The 25,944-nt window shown below is 39.2% G+C and overlaps 1 protein-coding gene across 1 annotated transcript in view; it reads right to left on the reverse strand.

The window, feature by feature from the left end:
- Window positions 1-25,944, reverse strand: part of znf804a (zinc finger protein 804A) — a 130,291-nt gene that overhangs the window by 22,521 nt on the left and 81,826 nt on the right. The window lies entirely within an intron of this gene.

The raw sequence follows: 25,944 nt of genomic DNA on the forward strand, positions 1-25,944 counted from the left end.
TGTATTTTGACATGATCCGCTTGTTTCCACCCACTCCGGTAGTTTTTAGAGGAGTAATTTTACTCTTCCTCGAGCGGATGGCTTGTGATGGAGCATTGACTGTGCTGATCTCAATACACACTCCTCTAATAGCGCACCATTCACTGCTGCTTCTACAGCTCATAAACCAGATGTTTCAAGGTTTACAATACACACCAATGCAAGATTCCAGTAACTGCACGCATCATACAGTGATGGACGAACTACACAAATAAAACACAAAATAAAAGTTTCCTAAAGTAAAACAACTCAACAAATTACAGTTACTTAATGCATTTAAGTACAGCAGTGAAGTAAAAAAACACTCTGTTTCCGTCCACCACTGACAGCATAAGAACTCAACAGACTCCAGCCTTAATAATGATGCAGTGGCATTTTACTCTGAAGACTGCGGGAGAGCGAGATCTCCGAGCAGACGCTTACAACTCGCCTGTTGTGATTAATTGTATCCCTTCTGGTGGGATTCCTGTTGGCTGTTGTTTGTAAATTGCTGACACACACAGAATCAGTCTCCATTATTGACTGAAGAGTCTCCTCTAGAGGGCATGATGGGAGCTCCCGCATTTGTCTCCAGCTCCCGCTTGCTGTAATGTGCTCTACCGACGGCCACCTGATTACCAGACGTAATTGTGTGAGGATTAAGAAAAAGCGTTGTGTGTGTCTGGGGAGCAACACATTTGATAAGATTTGCAATAACACAATTTTCCATCAATGAAGACACAAAATGCACTGCACCAAGAAGAGAGTTCTGGATGCAATAGAAATCTGTGTGAACACCAAATATATACAGTTGAAGTCAGAATTATTAGCTCTCCTGAATTATTAGCCACCCATGTTTATTTTTTCCCCAATTTCTGTTTAACGGAAAGAAGATTTTTTCAACACATTTCTAAACATAATAGTTTTAATAACTCATTTCTCATAACTGATTTCTTTTATCTTTGCCATGATGTCAGTACAAAATATTTGACTAGATATTTTTCAAGACACTTCTATACAGCTTAAAGTGACATTTAAAGGCTTAACTAGGTTAATTAGGTTAACTAGGCAGGTTAGGGTATTTAGGCAAGTTATTGTTTAATGACGGTTTGTTCTTTAGACAGTCTAAAAAAAATAGCTTAAAGGGGCTAATAATTTTGTCCTTAAAATGGTTTTGAAAAATTAAAAACTACTTTTATTCTAGCCGAAATAAAACAAATAAGACTTTCTCAAGAAGAAAAAATATTATCAGACATACTGTGAAAATTTCTTGGCTCTGTTAAACACTATTTGAGAAATACTTAAAAAAATTAATTAATTAAAAGGGGTTTAATAATTCTGACTTCAACTGTATATATAATCAGCATGGTCTTATGATTTATTTTAAATTACAGTTATTGAATAGTTCAGTACACTAGATAAATAACCTAAACTTGCAAAATATAGAGTGAATATATTCTTTACTTAAAATAAGAATCGTTCAAGGAATAGCTCACCACAAAATGCTGTATAATAGTGTTGGATAGAACAGTGTTTCTCAAACACATTGCTGGTGGACCACCAACGCTGCATGTTTTGTATGTCTCCTTTGTCTGTCACACCTATTACAGGTCTTTCAGTCTCTGCTAATGAGCTGATGATTTGAATCAGGTGTGTTTGGTTAAGGAGACCACGTACATAACCATGCTGTATGTACATTTTTGGAGAGCGCCAAATACATCCCAGGTTTTCGCAAATCTGCCAGAGGTTGCTGTGTACATTTTTTGAGATCTCAAATTTCTGTCGCAAGTGCCATTCACACCTGCAGTTCTAGTGTAAATCCACCAAAGGCGCCGTCGACTGACTCACTGACCGACTGAACGATCCCTCCACCCACCACTTTCCCTAAACCCAAGCATTAGTGTTTTAAAAAGCACCGATTGACCAGTGACCACCCACTTCCCTAAACCCAATCGACAGTGTTTTAAAAAGCAATCCAGAAAAAGAAAAGCCCTCGCGGCAGCCTGACTTTTACCATGTTTTCAGATTTTACCACATTCTTTCTAGAACCGTTCTTCACCAGACTTGAACCCCATTGTCACGGTCAACTACAATCTTCATCTCAAATTCTTTGACATACATGGCAAGCCACTGAACAAACTGGTAACAGCAGAAAAGCCGTCCATACAGAGTAAAGCGGTCAGCTGCTAGCTCAAAAAGGAACAGCATCATACTGCCTCGTATCGTTCATTTTAAAAACCAAAATGTAGCCATATGTTCCTCTGGCTACATAATTCGTGATTTCCAGAAATGTATATAATGGTACGTTTTTAGAATGAGTCTATGTTGCAACATTTTGAGGCATGCAAAAGCGCATAAATGCCAGGGGGTTAACACATGCCTTATCAAGCACATCAATGTATTTTGTAACAAAGAATATAATGTGAAAATGTTTGGCAGTCAAATGTACATTATGTGCAATTGATGCATACAATGTATGATGCATGATGTAAGATGCATTCGTAGTGGAAGCTAGTAGTGTGAATAGACATGCTATTAGTTGTTTACCAAGAAGACGATGATGAACAATAAAACTATTTAGCTTGACATTATAACGTTATACACTATATTACATTAAAATGTTGCGTACATGTGTCTGTCTGTATTAATGGATTTTACGATGTATACGTCAGTGGCGCATAACGTGCATTCGGCCTCTGCTGAAAGTAAGTAACTGGAGTTTATAAGACATTTGAAATATTTATTTTACAAAAATACATCCAACCTCTTCATAAGACATGTGGTGTATGGGTTATTTTTATGATGAATTTATGTGCTTTTGGAAGCTTTAAGATAAAAGCTTCTATCCAAACACCATTAAACAGAATAGAAGAGCCAGGATCAAATTTAAAACTACTCCGACCGTGGCCATCTGACTGAAGAAAAGTCATATACACTGAGAAAGGCGTGAGGGTGAGTAAATTAAGAGGTAAAATTCAACCTGTCTGTTTTTAAATCTAGGTTGAAGACTTACCTCTTTGATTTGGCATTTTATCAGTGAAAATTGTCTGTTTAAGCAATAATTTTATATATACATTAGTTTTTGATCTGTTTTGATTTGTACTGTGCAGCACATTGGTCAACCTCTGGTTGTGTTAAATAGTGCTATATGAATAAAATTGACATTGACATTACATTTTTATTTTTGGGTAGACTATTCCTTTAACACCACAGAATCAATTGAAATGGATTGAAATTGAGCAACATTTTACGGTATATAAATTACTATATTTTACTAAATAACTATATATATAGAGAAAGAGTTGAAGTCAAAAATATTAGTCCTCCTGATTTTTTTTTTCTCAAATATTTCCCAAATGTTTTCACAGTATTTCTTATAATATTTTTTCTTCTGAAAAAAAGTCTTGATTGTTTTATTTTAGCTACAATAAAAGCAGTTTTATTCAATTTTATTCAGGTCAATATTATTAGCACCCTCAAGCAATATATTTTTATAATATCTACAGATCAAACCATCAAATACAATGATTTGCCTAACTGCCATAGCTTGCCTAATTAACTAATCTAGTTAAGCCTTTAAATTGCACTTTAAGCTGAATACTAATATCCTGAAAATATCAAGTAAAATATTATGTAATGTCATCATGGCAAATATAATAGAAATTAGTTATTAAAATTATGTTTAGAAATATAAAGAAAATTAAAACTAATTTACAGCCATGGAACAAAAAAATAATAATAAGATATTTGAGCTGAATTTAATCTATATGTTTTGACTAATCCGTGTACATTAATGTAAGAAGCTAGGAAGTCAGTCGGGTGTATTTTCAACTGATGGTAAGGCAAGTGGCTGTTTCCTCAGGCTGAAGTAAATCACAAGAGATTCACTCTTGAACTTTGTATATTGTAACTTGACTAACTTGGAATGCATTTATTCTATTAAGGGCGAAGAGGGTTCATCAGCTTCATTTAGCACAGGGCTGCAAAACAGCCTTCAGCTGTGTTTTGTCAAGGGAACCACTTTTTATCAGAGCCAGGATTACTGTTGCCTCTGAATAAACATTGCTAAAGGGAAATACAGTATTGCACATTGTATAGCAGCCTATATGCCACTGAATAGCATTCATATTCATAAGCTGGTTCAGTAGATGCATAAACAAACATAGGGTGCTATTCGTTACTTCTATGTGCATTTTTAAAGATTTAGAATTAACAGTTAACTGCAAGAAAACTTTCAAGGATGCAACATTTCTTGAAATAAACTGACTAAAAAAAAGTTATTTGGAGTTGTTTGGCAGAAAAGAGAGAAAGATTGAAACATTCATTCATTTTCATTCATTCATTCATTCATTTTCCTCCAGCTTAGTCTCTATTTCAGAGGTTGCCACAGCGGAATGAATCGCCAAGTATTCCGGCAAATGTTTTATGCAGCGGATGACCTTCCAGCCACAACCCAGTACTGGGAAACACCCATGCACTCTTATTCCACACACACACTCATACACTATGGCCAATTTAGTAAATTAATTTCACCCATAGCGCATGTCTTTGGACTGTGGGGGAAACCAGAGCACCCAGAAAAAAACCCACACCAACACAGGGTGAACATGCAAACTCCACACAGAAATGTCAAATGGTCCAGCCAGGACTCAAACCAGCGACCTTCTTGCTGTGAGGTGACAGTGCTAAACACTGAGCCACCATACTGCCCAGATTGAAACATGCTTACTATAGAACTAAATTGATTATTTTTAATCACACAATTTATATCCTAATTTTTGCATTGTTTTCCAGTAACAGTAATGTCATTAAGTAAACGTCTTTAAAACAAGATATATGTAAAAGCAGCTGCTTAAGATGCTGAAACTTGTTTTAGAGAACTTATGTAATGAAATGGATTTTTCTTACTCAGCTGGAAACCTTTTCCCCCTTTTGTTTTAATAAAAAACTAACAAGATTCAATAAAGATTATGCAGAAAGCTATGCCAATATGGAAAAAAATAAGTTCACCCAATAATGAAAATCTGCTGTTAATTTACTCTCCCTGCGGCCATCTAAGATTTAAGCAGTTTTGCTGTGTTCAATAGAAAGGTTTAAAACCTCTTTTAAGAAACAGAGGTAATTGATGATTCATAAAACGCAAGTCAACAACCACTTTGAGAGTTGAAAATGTAAATAAATAAATAAACATACTGGTAACATAAAATAAAAACAGTGGCTCCTACCATTACACTGAAGTGAAACAATAAAGAAAAAAAGGTTTTATAAATCCAAAATCAAACAAAAAGTACTTAAGGGGTAATTAAAGGGGTGATCCAGAGATTATTTTATGGTTTGGCTGTGTTTATAAGATGCAAAGCAATGTTTGCTCATGCTTCAGTTGTAGAAAATCAAGGTTTTTTTTTTCATAGAGCTTTGATTATATACAGCTACTCAGCTAACATGAAAACGACTGTCATATTTCCTAGTTCCTCCGAAAGCCTGCCTTCAAGAGACTCTGATTGGTCAGCTAACATAATGTGCTGTGATTCGCGAATCCGGTCCACGTCACCAGGAAAAGCATCATGCCCCTACAAGCACATGCTTTTGCGCTGTGTAAATACTGTCACCAATTTTTCCTACACATCACAATATTTCTTTCTCTTTGTAGTAGATATAGAGTGGGCTGTAATTGGAGGCTGCGTAGAGACTGTAGACACAAAGCCTGGAGAGAGAAGAATCCCCGAAGACCGGAGTAAACGCTAAGTTGACTGGGACAGGGCCGATTTAGGTGGTAGATGAGAAATTCAGCCTTACACTCTCTCAGTGTATACATCAGGGATCTGTAAGCGTCTCATGTGAGGTTTTGTACCAAAGTGATCTGCATTACAATTTGGCCTTGGTAAGCGTTCGCCTCCAGGTCGGCACAGAGAGAGGATGTAGTTGAATTAAGACAAGAGAGGAGAGTGAGATCACATACACACACACACTCTAACATTGCAAGGCTGAGTTTAACGCTGGTTTCCATCCTTTTTTGCCTGTGGATTTGGGGCAGAGAGTTAAAAAAACGAAGAAGTCTCTTGTAAAATACTACGATCAAATGCCCTTGACTTGCAGCTGCAATTCCTGCAGGGAAGTTGCACAGCAGCCATTGACAAGGTAAAAAATAAGAAAATAGACACAAAAAGAAGAGACTAGCAGTCAGAAGAGACGTGGCTCCGTTTGACAGCTGCTAATTTTCCTAAGGTTGCCCTCCTATTGTGAGGGAGGGAGAGATGTGATAATTATCATCTGCAATCAGCTGAGGTTATGAAGGGAACGGCGTATGTTTTTCTTTGGCTTTTCGGAGACACGACACGGGAGCTTGGATAAATCACAGGGAGCATGCAGCAATTAGAGGGACGTTTTTCTGCTTGATGAAGCTGAGCTTGATAAGCCTTTCCCAAATGTCTCCCTAAAAAAGGGAAAAAAATTGCAGATATAGTCAGGTGCTGTGCATGTTGTTTTCAAGGAAAGAAGAGCTAATTCATGATTGCATAATGCAAAAATTAATAAATAAAAAATCAATTGATGAAACATGGTGGACTCACTTTTATGCTTAATAGGTAATATTCGGCTTGTATTGATCTTTTCTGTGCTAAATATTGATCACGGTGTGCCGTGGACATCAAAGTCGTCTCATGCATGCATATTTATTTTATGCATGCATATTTTAAGCATGGGTCAAAGACAAGACGTCCCATTTGATTTAAAATATTTATTAAATGCAAGTAAAGCGTCTGCTTTAATGTTCTAATTAACTTTAGTGAAAAATGTCAAAGTATTTGTGATTTTTTTCCACTGTCATTCAGGGTAACAGATATACAGTGGTCCCTTGTTATTCGCGGGAGTTACACTCTAATCCGTAAAGTAGTCTGCTTTATTTTTTTACAATTAATATAGATATTTTAAGGCTGTAAAACCCCGTACCACACACTTTAAACACTTGTTTCAGACAGACTTTAACATTTTAACATTAGCATCACAATTTTCTCTCATTTAAACATTCTCAAAGCTCAAACTTTCGTAGAAAAATAAGTCCAGAATTATAGAATGAAACCAAACAACAAAACATGTTGTCAGGTGCAAAAATTCAGCGTTGTCAGCAAAAGGTTCATAAACCGTTTTAGCTTTTGTGCGAATAATAGCCCCTTTCACACAGCGATACCAGTGGAAAACAGTGGAGAACTTTACCTGGAATGTTCCTGGAATTTTTCCGGAAAAAGACTATTCACACATCCATTCCAAAATACCGGTAAATTCTGACATCATAACCAGAAATGACCTCTAAATGGCCATGCTTGTATTTGTAAACATAGAAGGGGTTGGGCTTTTGTTGATGGTTTCACTTTTTTTTTTTTAAAGCTTTAGCATTTATGCAGCTGCTTTGTCCCAGAGACATCCAAAGGCAGAAGCGTGAACCGCAACTAAATGTTTACACATTTGACTACATTACAAATTCTGTGGATAGATAAGCATTGTGAACAACTTCAATGAAAACATAGGAACACTTTCACATGTATAGATGTACATATTTGTGTGTACTGGGGCTCACCGGCTGCTTCACGTGTACACATGTCAAGCAACTGAAGCAGAACTTGAAGGTAAACAAACAGCAGTTTGTCATAAACATTTTATAGCAAATATTTTACACAGTTGGCATTAGGAACATAAAAATGTTATCTGACTAACATCTAGCAGCTAAATATGTCTGGAAAAATATTCAAAGGCTTTTATTTTCAGAAACAGCGCGTGAATGCATCTGAATGTTCTGATTGGCTGGAGTAGATGTCTCACGTCAGCTGGTTTTAAACGCGAACTTGCTCTTTCCGGCAATTTTCCTTCTGTGTTTACACAGAGCACCTATCTGGAAAATTACCGGTAATGTTACAACTTCTCTTTCCAGAAAATTACCGGAGCAAATTTATTGGTATTTTCAAAAAGGGCAAGTTCACATATGACCCCTTTTGCCGAAATTTTCCAAAAAGGTATGTATGTGTGAAAGGGACTAAAGTTAGCATCCAGTGTAATGTTCTTTTTCCTGCAGTTACTGATCTACAATGCTAAAGCGCACTCCATTTTTAAGGGGGTTGCACACCTGATGCACCACGCACATGAAAGTTGGAAGTAACACAAACAGGATGCGCACATTCACATGTTATTTAAAATGAAATTATTCAGATTGTGCTCTGTGGCGCGGCAGAATTATGAACAGTATCCTGAGTCGCAGCTGGGAACCAGCAGACAGTCGCCGACTTGTAATGCCGGTGCGTACCTTTATATAAACCTATGTTTAGAAGTGTAAAATACAAGGCGCTGTGTGGCACAGCACATCCGGTCTGTTTACAATGGCCTTGCTGTGGACAACCCTTTTTGCACCTTGTTGAAACTCACACTGATTTATGTTAATTTGGCAAGCTGAGAGCATTCTGTACTGTACAGGAGACACGGAGGAGATTGATTGACAATGGTCTACAGCCAATCAGGATACAGAACACAATGTGCTGTAAAAAAAAAAAAAAGTCAAATTGCACTACAAATATCTGTGAAGCTGTGAGGCCATGAAAGGTGAACTGCGTTATAGCATGGGACCACTGTACAGCTACTGAAAAAAATAAAGAAAAAGAAAAAAAATGAAAAAATTAAAAGACCACTCAAGAATTCACTTTTTTTTGGATATACAATTTAGTTTTTGTAATGTGTAACGATGACATTACTAAAAAAAGTTTGGTTTAAAACAATTATAGAATAGAAAATAACTTTTTAAAACAAAACAAACTTAAAAGTATACAAACGAGTAAGTGTTTAAGAGTAGAAACGCACAAAAATAGTGGTTTGGAGAATAGTGTAAAGATATAAAAAAATGACAGTTAATCATTTTGGAGTCTTTAAATGATTCATAAATTACATTCTAGTAGGTGTTGTTGATAAAAATGTGTGATAATATATGATAATAAATGCATGATAATATAAAAAAAAAACCAACAGGACACATTCTAATGCACAGGAGAAAAATACACAACCCAGGCTCATTCTGAAAATGTACTGCTACAGACATTTCTGGAGAGTGCCAAATACGTCCTAGGAGCTAAGTTTTATGCAGTTTTTGTTTTCATGAATCCACCAGGGGCCATTGTGTACACTTTTTTAAATGTCAAATTTCTCTCTCAAGTGCCAGTCGCGCCTGTTCTTCTTGCATAAATTCACCAGAGGCCGCTGTCGACTAACTGAATGACTGACTGATCGACTGACCCGCCCACCCACTTTCCTAAACCCAACTGACAGTTTTAAATAGCAATCAGGAAAAAGAAAAGCCCTCGCCTGATTTTCTCACCCTGTTATTGTTTATTTTATTTTTTGGCTTCTGTTTTTGTCTTTCCTGCTTTCTGGAACCGCTCTTCGCCGGACTCGAACCCCGTCGTCATGGTCAACTCCTCTCTGCGTCTCAAGTCCGCCAACATACATGGCAAGCTAACTGGACAAACTGGTAACAGCGGACAGCTGTCCATACAGAGGTAAGCGGTCAGCTGGTAAGCACAAAAAGGAATGGCATTATACCGGCCCTTAGCGTTAATTTTTAAAGACAAAATGCAGCCAAATGTACTTCTGGCTACATAGTTCGCAATCTCCAGAAATATATTTAGGGCTACATTTTCAGAATAAGCCTGTGTTGAAAATAAAGCTGCATTGTTTTGATGCTGGTGTTTCCCAGTACTGGGTTACAGCTGGACGGGCTTCTGGTGTTTAAAACATATGCTGGATAGGTTGGCGGTTCATTGATATATAAGGGACTAAGCTGAAGGAAAACAAATTAATAAAAGTTTTGATGCTTATTTTTTCCCCACCTGTATACTGTTCATAAATAATTACATGCAAGTGTTGTCATTACCGTTTCTCCACACTAAAGCGGAGACAGAAAATGTTTATTCCAAATCTGCAAAAATCAAACCAAATGTTTGGCTGCAGAACAAATAGGAAATGGCATATGCAGCTCTCAGAAATCAACATGAGTAGCTCTTGCACAATCACAAAAAAACATGTGCATACTGAGTTTGTAGCACATTTTCATTCAGTGGCACGCTTGTAAGAAACGGCAGTAGAATGTGAGCTGGAACAAACACGATTAAAAGCAACCCACAGACGACAGTGACGGTGAAAGATGACTAATTTGCTAATTCCCTCATTGGCATGATGGTGTGCTGGGAGTGTGAAGTGCAGGACTTACAGGTCTAAGTGTTTCTGCAGCTTGCAAGCTTTGAGCTTGTAAACAAGGCCATTACTGGTGCCTCATTTCATTTTAAGTGTTTATTACTTGGTCTGAATCTCATATATGCACTATCAAGATATCACAAGAATTAAACCTAATACATTTCCTTAATGACTCTTGGTTAGTTTCAATCATGGAGGCTTATGAAATCTGGTGAATCTCTCTGATAATCTTCCCATTCATATCAATTCAGTGCTTTGTTGAGGAAACTTAAATCCACTATAAAAATTCCCCCTTTTTTTTGGAAAGTTGCTCATATGGTGCAGCAGATAGTAGATATTCAGACTGGGAATAGACAAACCGGTTTCAGATAGAAGTTCACAAATTATCAATTTACATTTTATCAATGTTTTTTTTTTTCTTCTTACCATTGTGTCTATATAAAAACAACAAAAAGTAGACTCAAATGGTGTCTTACAATAATCTGTACAACTATAAACAAAGAAAAAACAATTCAGCAAAATATAATTCCTTTTAAGGTACCTGGTTTAAATGCGTTTTAAAATGTACAATAATTTAATCCTCTGATACCAAAACTGAATTTTCAGCATCATTACTCAAGTCTTTACTCTCATGTGATCTGATTCATCACAAATAATTTAATATCTCCATGTTGCTCATTAACATTCCTTATTATGATCAATAGTTAAAAAAGTTAAAACATTATAAAATGTTTACATAATAGTGTAAACTGTGATACTTTGATGAAAGTTTGAAAGAACAGTATTTAATTCAATTATAAATTCCTTCTGCAACGTGAAGTTTATTAATAAACTAATTTCGGGAGGATCACGTGCTTATGATTTATCACAGCCGGTCTCGTATTAAGCTAATCAGTATCATCCAATCATATGAGCCATAAGCTACTATAAATAACCACAGTTTTCAGTCCACCTTATCTTCGTTTGGTAGAAACCCCCCTTCCTCCCCATTCTCCTCCTTCACCTTAGATCGGGCGGCACGGAGGCCCAGTGGTTAGCACTGTTAGCCCCACAGCAAGAACACTGCCAACCCTGGTCCTGCCAGGCCAGTAGGTGTTTCTGTGAGGAGTTTGTATGTTCTCCCCGTGTCCGCGTGGGTTTTCCCCGGGTTCTCCGGTTTCCTCCCACCATCCAAAAAATATACATCATGCATAACAATGAAACATTTGTCTAGCCCCCTTGCTTTTTCCTCACGGGTTCCCTTAGCTACTGCAGACGGGGAGTTCTGAGATCCACCGAGCTCAGGCTCCCCTCTCGCTCTGCAAACGGGAGGAAGCCCCGGGCTCGAGGATCCCTTGAGCTCGGGGCTCTCTCCCGGGACAGCATGCCAAACAAGCTATTGATGAATCATCAGCTAAGTGTGAACTCTTGAAATTACACATATATTTACAGCCTCATTAGTGCATCACTCCCTACATTTCCATCCACCCCTTGTTTTAAGTGCATTTTGGATATACCCATAAAATAACAGTTGATAGAAAAGCCAAAATGCATTTTGAAAATGTGCAAAAAAAGCATATGCGCGTAGCTGAGAAGGATAAACTTTTTATTCAATGAGAAAAGATGCGCATAAACTGTGATGGAAACAATTTTACCGAACAAATTCCAGTATGCACAATTAAAAAAGGGCATGTGATTTTGTTATAAGAGATCATGTGATGATAAAAATGTGTGTGAATGGACAAACCAGCAGGCTGAGCACACTGTAAAACATCTGAAATGTTGTTTTGGTCATTCTAAAATGCTGTAACTGTTTCAGTAATAGTGTTGTTATATTATTACTGATCTCCAGAATCAATAGCGTCTTTGCTTCGCGTCGCACGCATTCAAATGCCACCGCGCGTTAACTATGTGTCAGGATTGCCTTCTGAGGTGGAAGTCATTTATTAAATGAAGAAAAGATTTAAGCAGCTTTTCCTACCGCAGCAAATTGTAGGTGCGTCCCAAATCACATACTTATGCACTATTCTACACAATATTGTAGTATAAACAGTGTTAGTAGTGCATTCCCACTGAAAACATTAATAATAATAAGTGCACTTTAATTACCCCGAAGATGCACTTATTTAACTGGTAAAATGAATTTTGAAATGTCGGACACTTCACGCACTCAACGACCGCAGCTTTGCTCATGCAGCAGAGAGGCGGAGCTATCGGGCGCACATGTTGGATTACTTTATTTACTTTGGATTGTGAAAGCAAAATTGTCCTACGAGAGTGATTATAGCGCCTCCCGATGGTGAATGCGGTTATACTCATGGCAGGTGTTATTTGGTACTTTGGTCATTTATTTCACTAATTTGGCAACCGTCAAACGTCATCAGGGAAACGGTTTGAATTTCTGCTTAGAAAAATAAAAAATCTCATACTTCCATACTATATAGTACGCTAAAAAGAGTATGCGAGCAAGTAGTGTGTCCGAATTCATAGAATTCGAAAAACAGTGTGTGAGAAGTACCTGGATGACCTACTATAGTGAGATAGATAGCGAGATACTGAAGTGCGCATCCGATGCATGCTATGCTATCCCATGATGCCCCGCGAAAGATCACGTGATCATGACAAAATTGTGTATGTAGTATGTTTGAGTTCCATTCGTACTACTGACATTCATACTGTATAGAACATACTTTTATAACGGGTGAGTAGTACATTTAAACTCAAATGCAGTCTCTACTGAGTAGTAGGCAGTTTCGGACGCAGTGATTTTTTCTCAACCATGTTCCTGGAGGACCATTAACTCTGCACATTTCCTTGTCTCCTTTACTATATAAACCTGATTCAGATTATCAGCTCATTAGCAGAGACTGAAAGACTTGTAATGGGTGTGACAGACAAAGGAGACATCCAAAACAAGCAATGTTGGTATACCTCCAGGAATGTGGTTGAGAAACACTGATCTAAAAGAAACCTTCTGAATAGTGATTGATTGTTTGATTGATTGAATGAATGATTGATTTAATTCTATACGCACACAATTGAACAGAGATGATAGCTTTTGTGAACCACACTGTGTTGTTACATCCCCAACCAGCAAATGCTAACACAGCCATGCTAACCTGTCAGACCTTGACCTCTTGTTTTCAATCACCTCAGGTGAGCCTTTCACTGCAGGTGAACCACATCTAAGCTGTAATATGACTTTCTGTTAACTCTCTCTCAACTTCAATAAGCTTTTCAATCACCAGAGCGATGTGAAGTCAATCCTGTGAACTTTGAATCAGCTGCAATGTTCACTCTGCGACTGAGCACATGAATCCACATCATCAACTTTCATGCCTCAAATATCGCTATGTTGTTTCCTAGTGCAGCATATGTGCATTCAAGGCTCACCAAAGCACAATGCGATGAGGTTTAATCTAAGTTCAGGCTCTGCAGTCGCTTTATAACGAATGGGTATCCTGAGTTTGATAGCTGCTAGCGCTCCCTATGCATCAGCGTTCTGCTTCAAATGAGCAGCATCTTCGAAGTCTCATCTCCAACACCTCAATCGATAATAATAAGAGAGACTCTGCCGAAATGAGACAGGCTGTAATTAATCCTTCCAATCGCGCCAGCCGGCCCCTGCCAGCCACTTCTGTCTTAATAATGTCGAAAGGCCTCATGACCCAGCCACTGAAACAACCATTTAATCACAGCGTGACACAGAGAAACGGGCCAGGAGACACATACGCCACACATATCACATATAGGCCAAAGGGAAAACACAAAGGTCTGAAGAGTCCTCAGAAAATGCTTTCAGCCTGTTAACTCTGCAAGCAAGACTGAGCTTCAGGTCCTGTTAAATCAGACGGGGAGAACCAAGCTGTTTATAATATTTTACAAAATGGGATACAGGTTAAACATTCTAAGCTAAAATAAACAGTGTTTGAGAACCAAAACCTAGCTGCTGACATATGCACCGATTCAGAACACCTTTTTTATGTTTTGTTTCAGTGCTGTTGACGGAAATCAGAGGTAAGGAAAACAGAGGACAATAAACAGACCTACCCGTATGAAGAAATGAATTGGCTACATTTCAAATCCTCGATCTGTAAGTAGAGTAACTGCAGTTTGTAATTATTGTACATTTTTTATACTCTATGTGCACGTCTCAAGTTTTCGAACTGACGATTGGATGTATGACCAGCTCACACAAGTGCTTTGAATCATTTTTGCAGTACTTAATTTGTCCACAAGGTGTCAGCACTGAAATTTTTATATTTCTAGTGAAACTGCACTCGGGGTGCGAATTACAGGGGGGTTTGGAGGGGATTGATAAATTTAATAAATTGTTAATGCATAATTGCGCCAATCAGTCTTTTGCATAGTGATTGATTGTTTGATTGATTGAATAAATGAATGATTGATTTAATTATATACGCACAAAATTGAGCAGAGATGATAGCTTTTGTGAACTGCACTGTGTTGTTACATCACCAACCAGCAGATGCTAACACAGCCATGCTAACCTGTCACACCTTGACCGCTTGTTTCCAATCACCAAACGTCTGAGGTGGCAGATCTAGAGCACCAATAGACTTTGTTTTCTTTTAAAATATGTGTTTGCATCTCTATTTATCCTGAAAATCAAATCCAATTAGATACATAGTTTGTAGTTTAACTTACAGTAACATCTGAAATAGCTGATCAGAGCATATACTCTAGGTCAGAATACATTAAATATCCCTCAAAACGCTGAAAACTTAAATATGTTTTAATAATAAACTAGATGTAATTAAAAGTAAATTATAAATGACTGAAGCATGTATTATACAAACTAACCAAAACAGTTGACCCCCCAGATCGTCAATGTATATTTCGCACATTGATTGTACTCCTTTGTTTTAAATTTCATGAGGGCAGGGCATGCAGTTAGTCAGGAGGGGCTCGGTGAACAAGTTCGATGAAAAAATGTAAAATGATAAGCAGCAGCTTCGAGTTTGCTATTAGCATCAAAGTATATGGGAGACAAAGCAGCTTCAGTATCGTTAACAGTTCTGATTGTCCTGAAGCTTACCAGTACTCTGGTATCAATCCAATTACCTACTGGTCCAACAAAAATTTACCAGTTCTCTGTTCTCATCTCTACCAAGAATTCAGTCAGCAATAAGCTTTGTAAGCTAATTTGTAATTTAGTGTTATATGTTATGTAAATGGGTGGTACGGTGGCTCAGTGGTTAGCACTGTTGCCTTACAGCAAGAAGGTCGCTGGTTCGAGTCCTGGCTGGGTCAGTTGGCATTTCTGGGTGGAGTTTGCATGTTCTCCCTGTGTGTCTCTCCTGTTTCCCCCTACAGTCCAAAGGCATGTTCTATAGGTGAACTGGATGAAGTTAATTAGCTGTAGTGTATGTGTGTGTGTGTGTTTATGTGAGAATGTATGGGTGTTTCCCAGTGTTGGGTTGCTGCTGGAAGGGCACCTGCTGCATAAAACATATGCTGGAATAGTTGGCGGTTCATTCCACTGTGGCTAAATACAGGTGCAATATGCTCAAAGGACTGTGCAAATAATACAAATTTCAAGATTCAATTTCAGCCTACAATGATTAATGAAATACTACAATCCAGATAAAATTATTATTGCTTTAATTACTACAAATAAAAGACCGGTTCCACACGGAAATCAGTAAAATGTAACACGACTTTTGCAAAATGGGATTGATTACTTAAAATTCATTAGATTTATTGATGTTTTCAAAAGCACTAAAAAGAACGTGTGATTCCTTTGAAGAATATCTGAGACTGCGCTCAAAAGATAGAACACAAAATAGACAAATGTCTAAATGTTTAAAAACCCACATAAATATGTAAAACAATAGGCTTTGCGCTTTGTGATTAACCATATAGACCTTCATCTGGCATGTACAGTAATAAGTGAACATAAACAAAGAAAGAAAATATACATGTAACAATAATTGAATCCGTGCAGCTCTTAAAGTGACAGTGGCCTACTGTATACCCTGCAACAAAAGCAGCAACAAAAGACAACTTCAGAAATCACACTGCTTTGGAGTAAAAAACAAAAACTGTTGTAGCTTTTATAAGAAACACAAAAAGTTCTACTACTATGGTATGTTATTTTATATTTGATTATTCATTTCTGTTATTCATGCATTGTCATTACAGTACTCATGTAATACAGTATTACAGTTTCAATTTATTGCATTTGTTCTTACTATGACAGTTAAAATTCTGTTAATTCAATTTTTTTTTTCATTCGTTTTTCACAAATGTTAGTTACAAAAAGCAGAGTAAAAATTTAAAAATAAGTATTTGTGATTCATGTTTTTAGTTTTTATTTTCCTCCATTTATTTATGCTTTTGAATTGCATTATGGGACCTTGATCTTTCTTCCAACAACTTTTAAGCTTAAAAGTTAAAAAAAAAAAAACTTTTATTACAATTTTTAATAGTTTAAAGTGATATATTGTCTAGGTCGGTGTTGTATATTACAGTAAAAAACCTTGTAATAAACTGCCAGTACATTTTTAGTTTTTTTTTTACAAACTTATCTCTCAATTTCTCTCTTATTTCTATTATTTCTCATATATTATATTATTTCAAAAGACTAAAATGTCAACAAAAGTCACTTTGTTAAACTGTAGAGTTGACTTTTCAACATCAAAGATCAAGGTCCCATGATGCAATTCACAACCAAAAATATACTGAAAGTGAATCTCTGAATACGGAAACTGTTAACTGACAAATATTATTTAATGTATACCCTCTGTCTACTGAACTAACATGATCATTAAGCTTGAACCACATTATGTTGAACCAGAACACACAGCTTATAAACAAAATCATAGTTTCTATTCACATCCTTTTCACTTGCTTGCTTTCCCACTCCTCCGCGAGTAATACTCATTCATTCAATAGTAAATGTACTGTACGTCACACTGTGTGCTCTTGCAAAACTCATGTAGAGCGTGACCAAATAAGAGTGAAGGATCTCAATGAAATCCCAACGCAAGTGGGCACAAGAGACACATACGAACACATGTTATTACCAGGTGTAACTGTAATGTGTCTTGGCTGACCACTTGCGAGCAGATCACTGAAAACGCATGTTAATATCAGGTGGAAACCGTGTCTGAATGATGAAATCTTTCATTTTAGCAGATGTTTACCAGTGCCTGATTTCTTTATGAAGGGCTCTTAAAAGCGTGAAATGGATTTTGGAAATGGAAATGACTTTGGAAATGACTGTTTTTTCCTGTCTGCTGCTTTTCACAACAAATCTCATGATAGTGAAGGCTTTGGGACTGTGTATATTCTTGTTGTGCCATCTGTCAATCATGGCATTTGTGACACCGTTTGACTGGATCAAAACAACCTTGTGACAAAACAGAGCACTCATGAGCACAGAGGGCAGGTTTCAAATCACATAAACCACTGTGCAAACAATAATAATAATATATATATATATATATATATATATATATATATATATATATATATATATATATATATATATATATATATATATATATATATATATATATATGATATTTTGAGCATATTGATTTCCATAGTATTTTTTATTCCTACACTGTAAACCCAAAAAGTTAAGGTAACTCAAACCATTTGAGGAAACCAATTGCAACAAACCATTTAAGCTCAAAAACTAATCCTAATGAGTACTGTCAACTTAATCCATTAAATGGATTAATGTTAACCCAATAAATGAAGAGAAGTCAAACCAACTGAATACTGTAAAACCCAATAAGTTAAGGCAACTCAAAACGTTTAAGGAAACCGATTGCTACAAACCATTTGAGTTACAAAACTAATCTATATGTGTCACGGATTGGCCAGGCTCTTCCACCAGCATCACGCAACGATCACCGTCACCTGAGTATTAACCACGCACAGCTGCACCCAATCACTTCCATTCACTATATAAGCACACACCTCACTTCAGTCAGTGTCCGGTCTCGTTCCCACGAAGCGGACTCCTAGCGAGTACCTCCTGGTAGTCACTATCACATTGATCTCATATCTTGAACTTACCTGATCTCTGTTTTGTTCCAGTCTGTCCAGTGTTCCCGGTGTCCTGTCCGTATTGAGTGTCTTCAGTCTGTCTTCCCCACAAGCCCTCTGGTGTGTGCATTCGGTCTCCCTCAGTGTCTGTCATCCATCCTGCTCCGAAGAAGGAATACCATCTCAACAATACTACAATCACATCCCCTTTGTTATCCTCGTATGCTCCTCTGCTGTAATAAACATCTTTCATTATATACTCACCTAACTTGTCCGTCTGCTTCCCTAACAGAAGACCGGACCTTACAGTTTACAGCATGAGCACTCCCGATCCCATTCAGGAGTTGGTGGACTCCCTGAAGAGAGTGTTAATGCCAGCTACTCCACTTCCCGAAGCACCACCAGCACCGAGCACTTCTTCACCGTCCACCCACTCATCCAGTCCCATGGCTCGACCAGCGCCCTACTCTGGCGGGGCGGAGGAGTGCAATGGCTTTCTATTACAATGTTCCCTGATATTCACAATGCAACCAGATTTATACCCCACAGATCGGTCCAAAATTGCATTCATCATCTCCCTTCTCTCTGGGTCGGCTCTCCGGTGGGCTGAGACCATCTGGCAGCAAGCTGGGCCGGTAACCAATTCCATTCATAGTTTTACCACGTATTTCAAGGATGTCTTTGGTCGTGCAGATGGAGAAGTAGCAGCCGGAGAACAATTATATCATCTTAAGCAGGGAGCCATGTCCACCCAGGACTATGCGCTCCGATTTCGTACTCTGGCTGCTGCTAGTGGATGGAATGAGCGATCTCTCCTAACAACTTACCGGCTCGGATTGGAGCCCAACCTGAGGTTACAGCTGGCAGCCCTCGACGATACTATGGGGTTGGAAAAATTCATCCAACAATCACTTCGATGTTCTGATCGTCTGAAGGTCTACCAGCATGATCTCCCATCAATCTCACAAGCACTCCTTCGTCCGCCAGAGCCAGTCGTCCCTTCAGAACCAGAACCTATGATTGTAGAGTCTGGTAGACTTACGATTACTGAGCGACAGAGGAGGCTGACCCGGGGTCTGTGTATGTACTGTGGTGCCGAAGGACATGTCAGGCTGGACTGTCCCATTCGTCCAGTACGTTCATTGGTGAGTGTATTCAGTTCTCCAGTTGAAAAAATGCACCCTCTCACCACCAATGTTCAGTTAACTGCCCATTCTGTCTCTATTTCAGTCACGGCCCTCATCGACTCCGGGTCAGCCGGAAATTTCATCTCGCACGCCCTCTGTCGCCGCCTCCAGCTCCACACCGAAGCCTCGACGCACGTCTACCAGATTCAACCTATAACCACCGATATCCATTCCCAGGCACGTATCCATCGTAAATGTGAACCCGTAACCCTCAGAGTAGGGTTACTTCATAAAGAAGAAATTCAATTTCTGGTTCTGGAGGGAGCATCAATGGACATCATCCTAGGGCGCCCGTGGCTGGTGAAGCATGATCCCATCCTCTCTTGGGGCACCGGAGAAATCAAAAGATGGGGTAAAGAATGCGTCTCCAGCTGTTTTTCTGACCTACCCTTGCAGATCCAGAGGGCCATAAATGTCTACGTCACGTCTGTCGAAAGTCCAGTTGAGAAACAATCCATTCAGATCCCGAAGATCTACTCCTCATACGAGGACGTATTTTGCCCCAAGAGAGCTTCCCAGCTACCTCCACATCGGCCATGGGACTGCGCCATTGACCTGCTTCCTGATGCTCCTATGCCCAGAGGTAGGATCTACCCGTTGTCCCTTCCAGAAACTAAGGCCATGGAGGAGTACATTCAGGAGGCTCTGAGTCAGGGGTATATTCGCCAGTCCACGTCACCCGCTGCCTCAAGCTTCTTCTTCGTGGCCAAGAAGGATGGAGGGCTGCGGCCATGTATAGATTACCGAGTTCTGAACCAAGGCACCATCAAGTTCAGGTACCCACTTCCTCTCGTCCCTGCGGCCCTGGAACAACTCCGATCTGCCCGAATATTCACTAAGTTGGACCTCCGCAGCGCATACAACCTGGTACGAATACGCGAGGGGGACGAATGGAAGACGGCGTTTGTGACCCCTACTGGGCACTACGAATACCTGGTCATGCCCTATGGTCTGGTCAATGCCCCCTCCGTATTCCAGAACTTCATCCACGAAGTCCTCCGGGAGTTCCTCCATATCTCCGTCATCGTCTACATTGATGATATCCTGATTTACTCCCGGAGTGAGGCCGAACATCGCCACCATGTTGCGGAGGTCCTACAAACCTTAAGGAAACACAAATTGTATCTCAAGGCTGAGAAGTGTTCATTTCATTTACCATCTGTTCAGTTCCTCGGATACATCATTGATCGACAAGGGGTTCGCATGGACGAGGGGAAGGTCACTTCCGTCATCTCCTGGCCTGAACCGAAAACCATTAAAGAACTCCAACGATTCCTAGGGTTTGCCAATTTCTATCGACGTTTTATCCACAACTACAGTCTGATCACCGCTCCGCTCACCAACCTACTAAAGAATCAACCCAAAACGCTATCCTGGCCACCCGAAGCGGACGCAGCCTTCCAAAGCCTCAAGAAGTCCTTCACGCAGGCTCCACTCCTGACTCACCCCAATCCCGACTTACCTTTCGTGGTCGAAGTGGATGCATCGACCACCGGAGTAGGAGCCATCTTGTCCCAGCTCCATGGGAATCCCTCACTACTCCATCCATGCGCCTACTTCTCCCGTAAGCTCAGCCCGGCGGAAAAGAACTATGACATCGGGAACCGTGAACTTCTTGCCATCAAGCTTGCCCTGGAGGAGTGGCGACACTGGTTGGAGGGAGCTAAACACCCATTCCAGGTGATTACCGACCATAAAAACTTACAATACCTGAAAGAGGCGAAAAGACTCTGTCCTCGTCAAGCCCGGTGGTCCTTATTCTTCTCCAGATTTCAATTCTCCATATCATATCGACCAGGATCCAAAAACATCCGGGCGGATGCACTCTCCAGAATCCATGACCAACAGGAAACAAGTGAGACCCTGACCAACATTCTCCCAGATCAGATCACTGTCTGTCCCATCACCTGGTCTGCTCCAACAGTTGTCGCCACCCCAGAGTCCAGAACTCCGCCGGGCTGTCCCCCCAATCGACGCTTCATCCCTGAAAATCAACGGGTAGATCTCATTCACTCCAGTCATACCTCTCTGGGCACAGGGCATCCCGGGGCCAACAACACCCTCTCGCTGCTATCCCAACGCTTCTGGTGGCCGAACATGGCGAGGGATGTGAGGAGATACATCCAAGGCTGTAGAGAATGTGCCATGTCAAAGAGTCCTCGTCATCTACCTGCAGGAAAACTCCATCCCTTGCCCATCCCAAACCGCCCCTGGTCACACCTAGGAGTTGACTTCATGACAGACCTCCCATCGTCTGAAGGTAATACTTGCATATTAGTCATTATAGATCGATTTTCCAAATTCTGTTGTCTGATTCCTCTGAAGGGTCTACCCACAGCCCTAGAAACCGCTGAGAACCTATTTAACCATGTCTTTCGATGTTTTGGGCTACCTGAAGACATAGTCTCGGACCGAGGACCCCAATTCATCTCCAGACTATGGAAAGCCTTTTTTAGACTCCTAGGTGTGACCATCAGCCTCTCGTCTGGCTATCACCCACAGACCAACGGCCAGACTGAGAGGAAAATTCAAGAAGTGGGGCGGTTCCTCAGGACCTTCTGTCACGGTCATCAGAACTCCTGGAGCCAGTTTCTGGGCTGGGCGGAATACGCCCAGAATTCCCTGCGGCAACCTACCACCGGACTTACGCCATTCCAGTGTATTCTGGGCTTCCAACCTCCACTCTTTCCCTGGGATGGCGAACCTTCTGACGTCCCCGCAGTGGATTACTGGTTCCGGGAGAGCGAGAGGGTCTGGGACGATGCTCATCACCATCTCCAGAGGGCAGTTCGCCGAGCCAAGGAGGTGTCAGACAAGAAGAGGATTCCTGGACCTGCCTATGCTCCGGGGCAGAAAGTTTGGCTCTCCACCAGAGACATCCGCTTGCGACTGCCCTCCCGAAAACTTAGTCCCAGATTTGTTGGTCCCTTCACCATCCTGGAACAGGTCAACCCAGTCACCTATAAGTTACAGCTACCACCACAATACAGAATTCACCCCACATTCCATGTGTCACTCCTCAAACCCTTTCACGACCCTCTGATTCCTTCCACAGAGCCTGGCCATGAAGAGGAACCCCCTCTCCCACTGATTTCAGAAGAAGGGTCCATATACAAGGTCAAGGACATTCTACGGTCCCGACGTCGTGGTGGTCATCTGGAATACCTCGTAGACTGGGAAGGATATGGTCCAGAAGAGAGGTCTTGGGTCCCCAGATCCGATATATTAGATCCCGCACTCATGGAGGAGTTCCACTCCAATCACCCCGAGTTCCCAGCACCTCGTGGACGAGGTAGACCACCACGGCGTCGACGGTCTAGGCCCTCAGGAGCGGGCCCTGGGGAGGGGGGTAATGTCACGGATTGGCCAGGCTCTTCCACCAGCATCACGCAACGATCACCGTCACCTGAGTATTAACCACGCACAGCTGCACCCAATCACTTCCATTCACTATATAAGCACACACCTCACTTCAGTCAGTGTCCGGTCTCGTTCCCACGAAGCGGACTCCTAGCAAGTACCTCCTGGTAGTCACTATCACATTGATCTCATATCTTGAACTTACCTGATCTCTGTTTTGTTCCAGTCTGTCCAGTGTTCCCGGTGTCCTGTCCGTATTGAGTGTCTTCAGTCTGTCTTCCCCACAAGCCCTCTGGTGTGTGCATTTGGTCTCCCTCAGTGTCTGTCATCCATCCTGCTCCAAAGAAGGAATACCATCTCAACAATACTACAATCACATCCCCTTTGTTATCCTCGTATGCTCCTCTGCTGTAATAAACATCTTTCATTATATACTCACCTAACTTGTCCGTCTGCTTCCCTAACAATATGAGTATTGTTAGCTTACTCCATTTAAGTTGAAGTAATGAGGTAATTTAATTAGAGTTCAAAACTCTTTTCAAATGAGTAAAATTAACTTTTAGTCAATTTCGAGTTAACTACACTCATTTCATTTGATAAAGTTGACTGTTGGGTTTTACAGTGTACTATAGATATGAGTGGCTACTTTTTTCCAACATACTATCTTGTTTTGTGTTCAACAGAAGAAAGAAATTCATTAGGTTGTGTAAATGGTAAATGGTGAGGAGATTTTCTTTTTAGGGCAAACTATCCCTTTAAAAATAGTGAGACATTACTAAAAAAGCATATTAGAATGATGTCTGATGCTGCATGTGACACTGAAGGCTGAAGCATATCATTTACATAAGTGAAGTATTATAGTGAAGTACAGAAGATTCAGCTTTGTATCAAAGGAATAAATGACATTTTCAGGGCCCTGTGATTTCACCAGTGTGGAAAATTTGGATGGAATTACAGAATCCTGTCATAAAAAGGGATCATATTCTATAATGTGAAACATCACAGAATTACAAACTTTGAATGAATAAATTAAAAGTAACAGCTAAGATTTCATGGGGTCCTAAATGTTGTAATATATTTGGGTTAATAATCTGTTATTTATAAGTATTAATAATTATAATTAGGGGAGGGGAAAAAGATTTTTCTAGCATTTCATATTGATTTTCAAAATGTCCGAATCAATTCTACAGACAAGTTAGATCACAACAGTGAAGGCCTACATGGGCATAAGCTATAAACAGAAAAGTAATAAGCGTTGATATAATAGATGCATATACAGTTGAAGTCCGAATTATTAGCCCCCTTTGAATCTTTTTTTTTCTTTTTTAAATATTTCCAAAATTATGTTTAACAGAGCAAGGAAATTTTCACAGTATGTCTGATAATATTTTTTCTTCTGGAGAAAGTCTTATTTGTTTTATTTCAGCTAGAATAAAAGCAAGTTTTAATAAAAAAAAAAAAAACATTTTAAGGTCAAAATTATTAGCCCCTTTAAGCTATATTTTTTTCGATAGTCTACAGAACAAACCATCGTTATACAATAGCTTGCCTAACCTATAGTAGCTAACCTAATTAACCTAGTTAAGTTTTTAAATGTCACTTTAAGCTATATTGAAGTGTCTTGAAAAATATGTAGTCAAATATTACTTTCTGTCATCATGGCAAAGATAAAATATATCAGTTATTAGAGATGAGATATTAAAAGCTATTATGTTTAGAAATGTGTTAAAAAAAATCTTCTCTCTGTTAAACAGAAATTAGGGAAAAAAAATTAACGGGGCTAATAATTCAGGGGGGCTAATAATTCTGACTTCAACTGTAGGTATGCAGCTAAATTAGCTTCATTTGGACAGATGGATACATTTGAGAATTACAGACAAGGCATAGGCAAGACATTCCCACTTTTGTGAAATAAGAACCATTTGTTCTTCATAAGGGTGATGCAGTGGCGCAGTAGGTTGTGCTGTCGCCTCACAGCAAGAAGGTCGCTGGTTTGAGCCTCAGCTGGATCCGTTGGCGTGTCTGTGTGGAGTTTGCATGTTCTCCCTGTGTTCGCATGGGTTTCCTCCGGGTGCTCCGGTTTCCCCCACAGTCCAAAGAAATGTGGTACAGGTGAATTGGGTAGGCTAAATTGTCTGTAGTGTATGTGTGTGTGAATAAGTGTGTATGTGTTTCCCAGTGATGGGTTGCAGCTGGAAGGGCGTCCGCTGCATAAAACAAATGCTATTTAAGTTGGCGGTTCATTCTGCTGTGGCGACCCCAGATTAATAAAGGGACTAAGCCAAAAATGAATGAATGAATGTTCTTCATAATTGCCCTTTGTAATCTGATGTTTAAATGTTACATTTAGAGCTTGTTCTTGCTGAATAATTAGTCAAATAAAATGAAACCTTTTTAAGATGACGTCCTGTCATACTAAGATTCCAATCATAAACAATAGCATATAAACTCCCGTTCTGGTTAAAACGTAAAGTTGTAAAAATGTAAATGTAAAAGAAATAGGGAACATGTTGGTACTGTAAACGTTTTGAAATAAGATCATGACTTCCAGAATCGGAAATAAATTGAATCGTGAAATACCTAAAGATTCCCACCCCTAATAATAAAACAATTATAAATAATTATAATTTATTTATTATTTTTTAGTAATTTTTCATTTAAATAATAATATAATAATAATAAATAATAAATAAACATTTTAAAATACAGAACATTTTTAAAAAGAGAAGAAAAAAACATAAAAATACAAACTGTTTTATAATATATTTAATAATAAAAACAGTTATTTCAAATTGTAATTTTTCAAAATACACAAACACACACACACACACACACACACACACACACACACAGACACACACACGAGTGGTTTATGAGGACTCTCTACACTGAAAAAAATTATTCAAAGATGATTCCTTGGATTTACTCAATTTTTTTTACGTTAAGTGTTTGTAAGCAATTTATTTGGGCTGAATTTAAACAAACAAATTAAGTTGAACATTGCTCAATTTAATTAGTTTGTTTAAAATCAACACAAATAAATAGTTTGCAACAGTTTTGCATGCAAAACTTTTTTTCAGTGTACAGACAAATCTTATACTGTTTTATACACATGTACAAATCTTATACTGTTTTATACACATGTATTAAA

The sequence above is a fragment of the Danio aesculapii genome, chromosome 9 (genome assembly GCF_903798145.1).
Source record: "Danio aesculapii chromosome 9, fDanAes4.1, whole genome shotgun sequence".
Taxonomy (NCBI): Eukaryota; Metazoa; Chordata; class Actinopteri; order Cypriniformes; family Danionidae; genus Danio; species Danio aesculapii.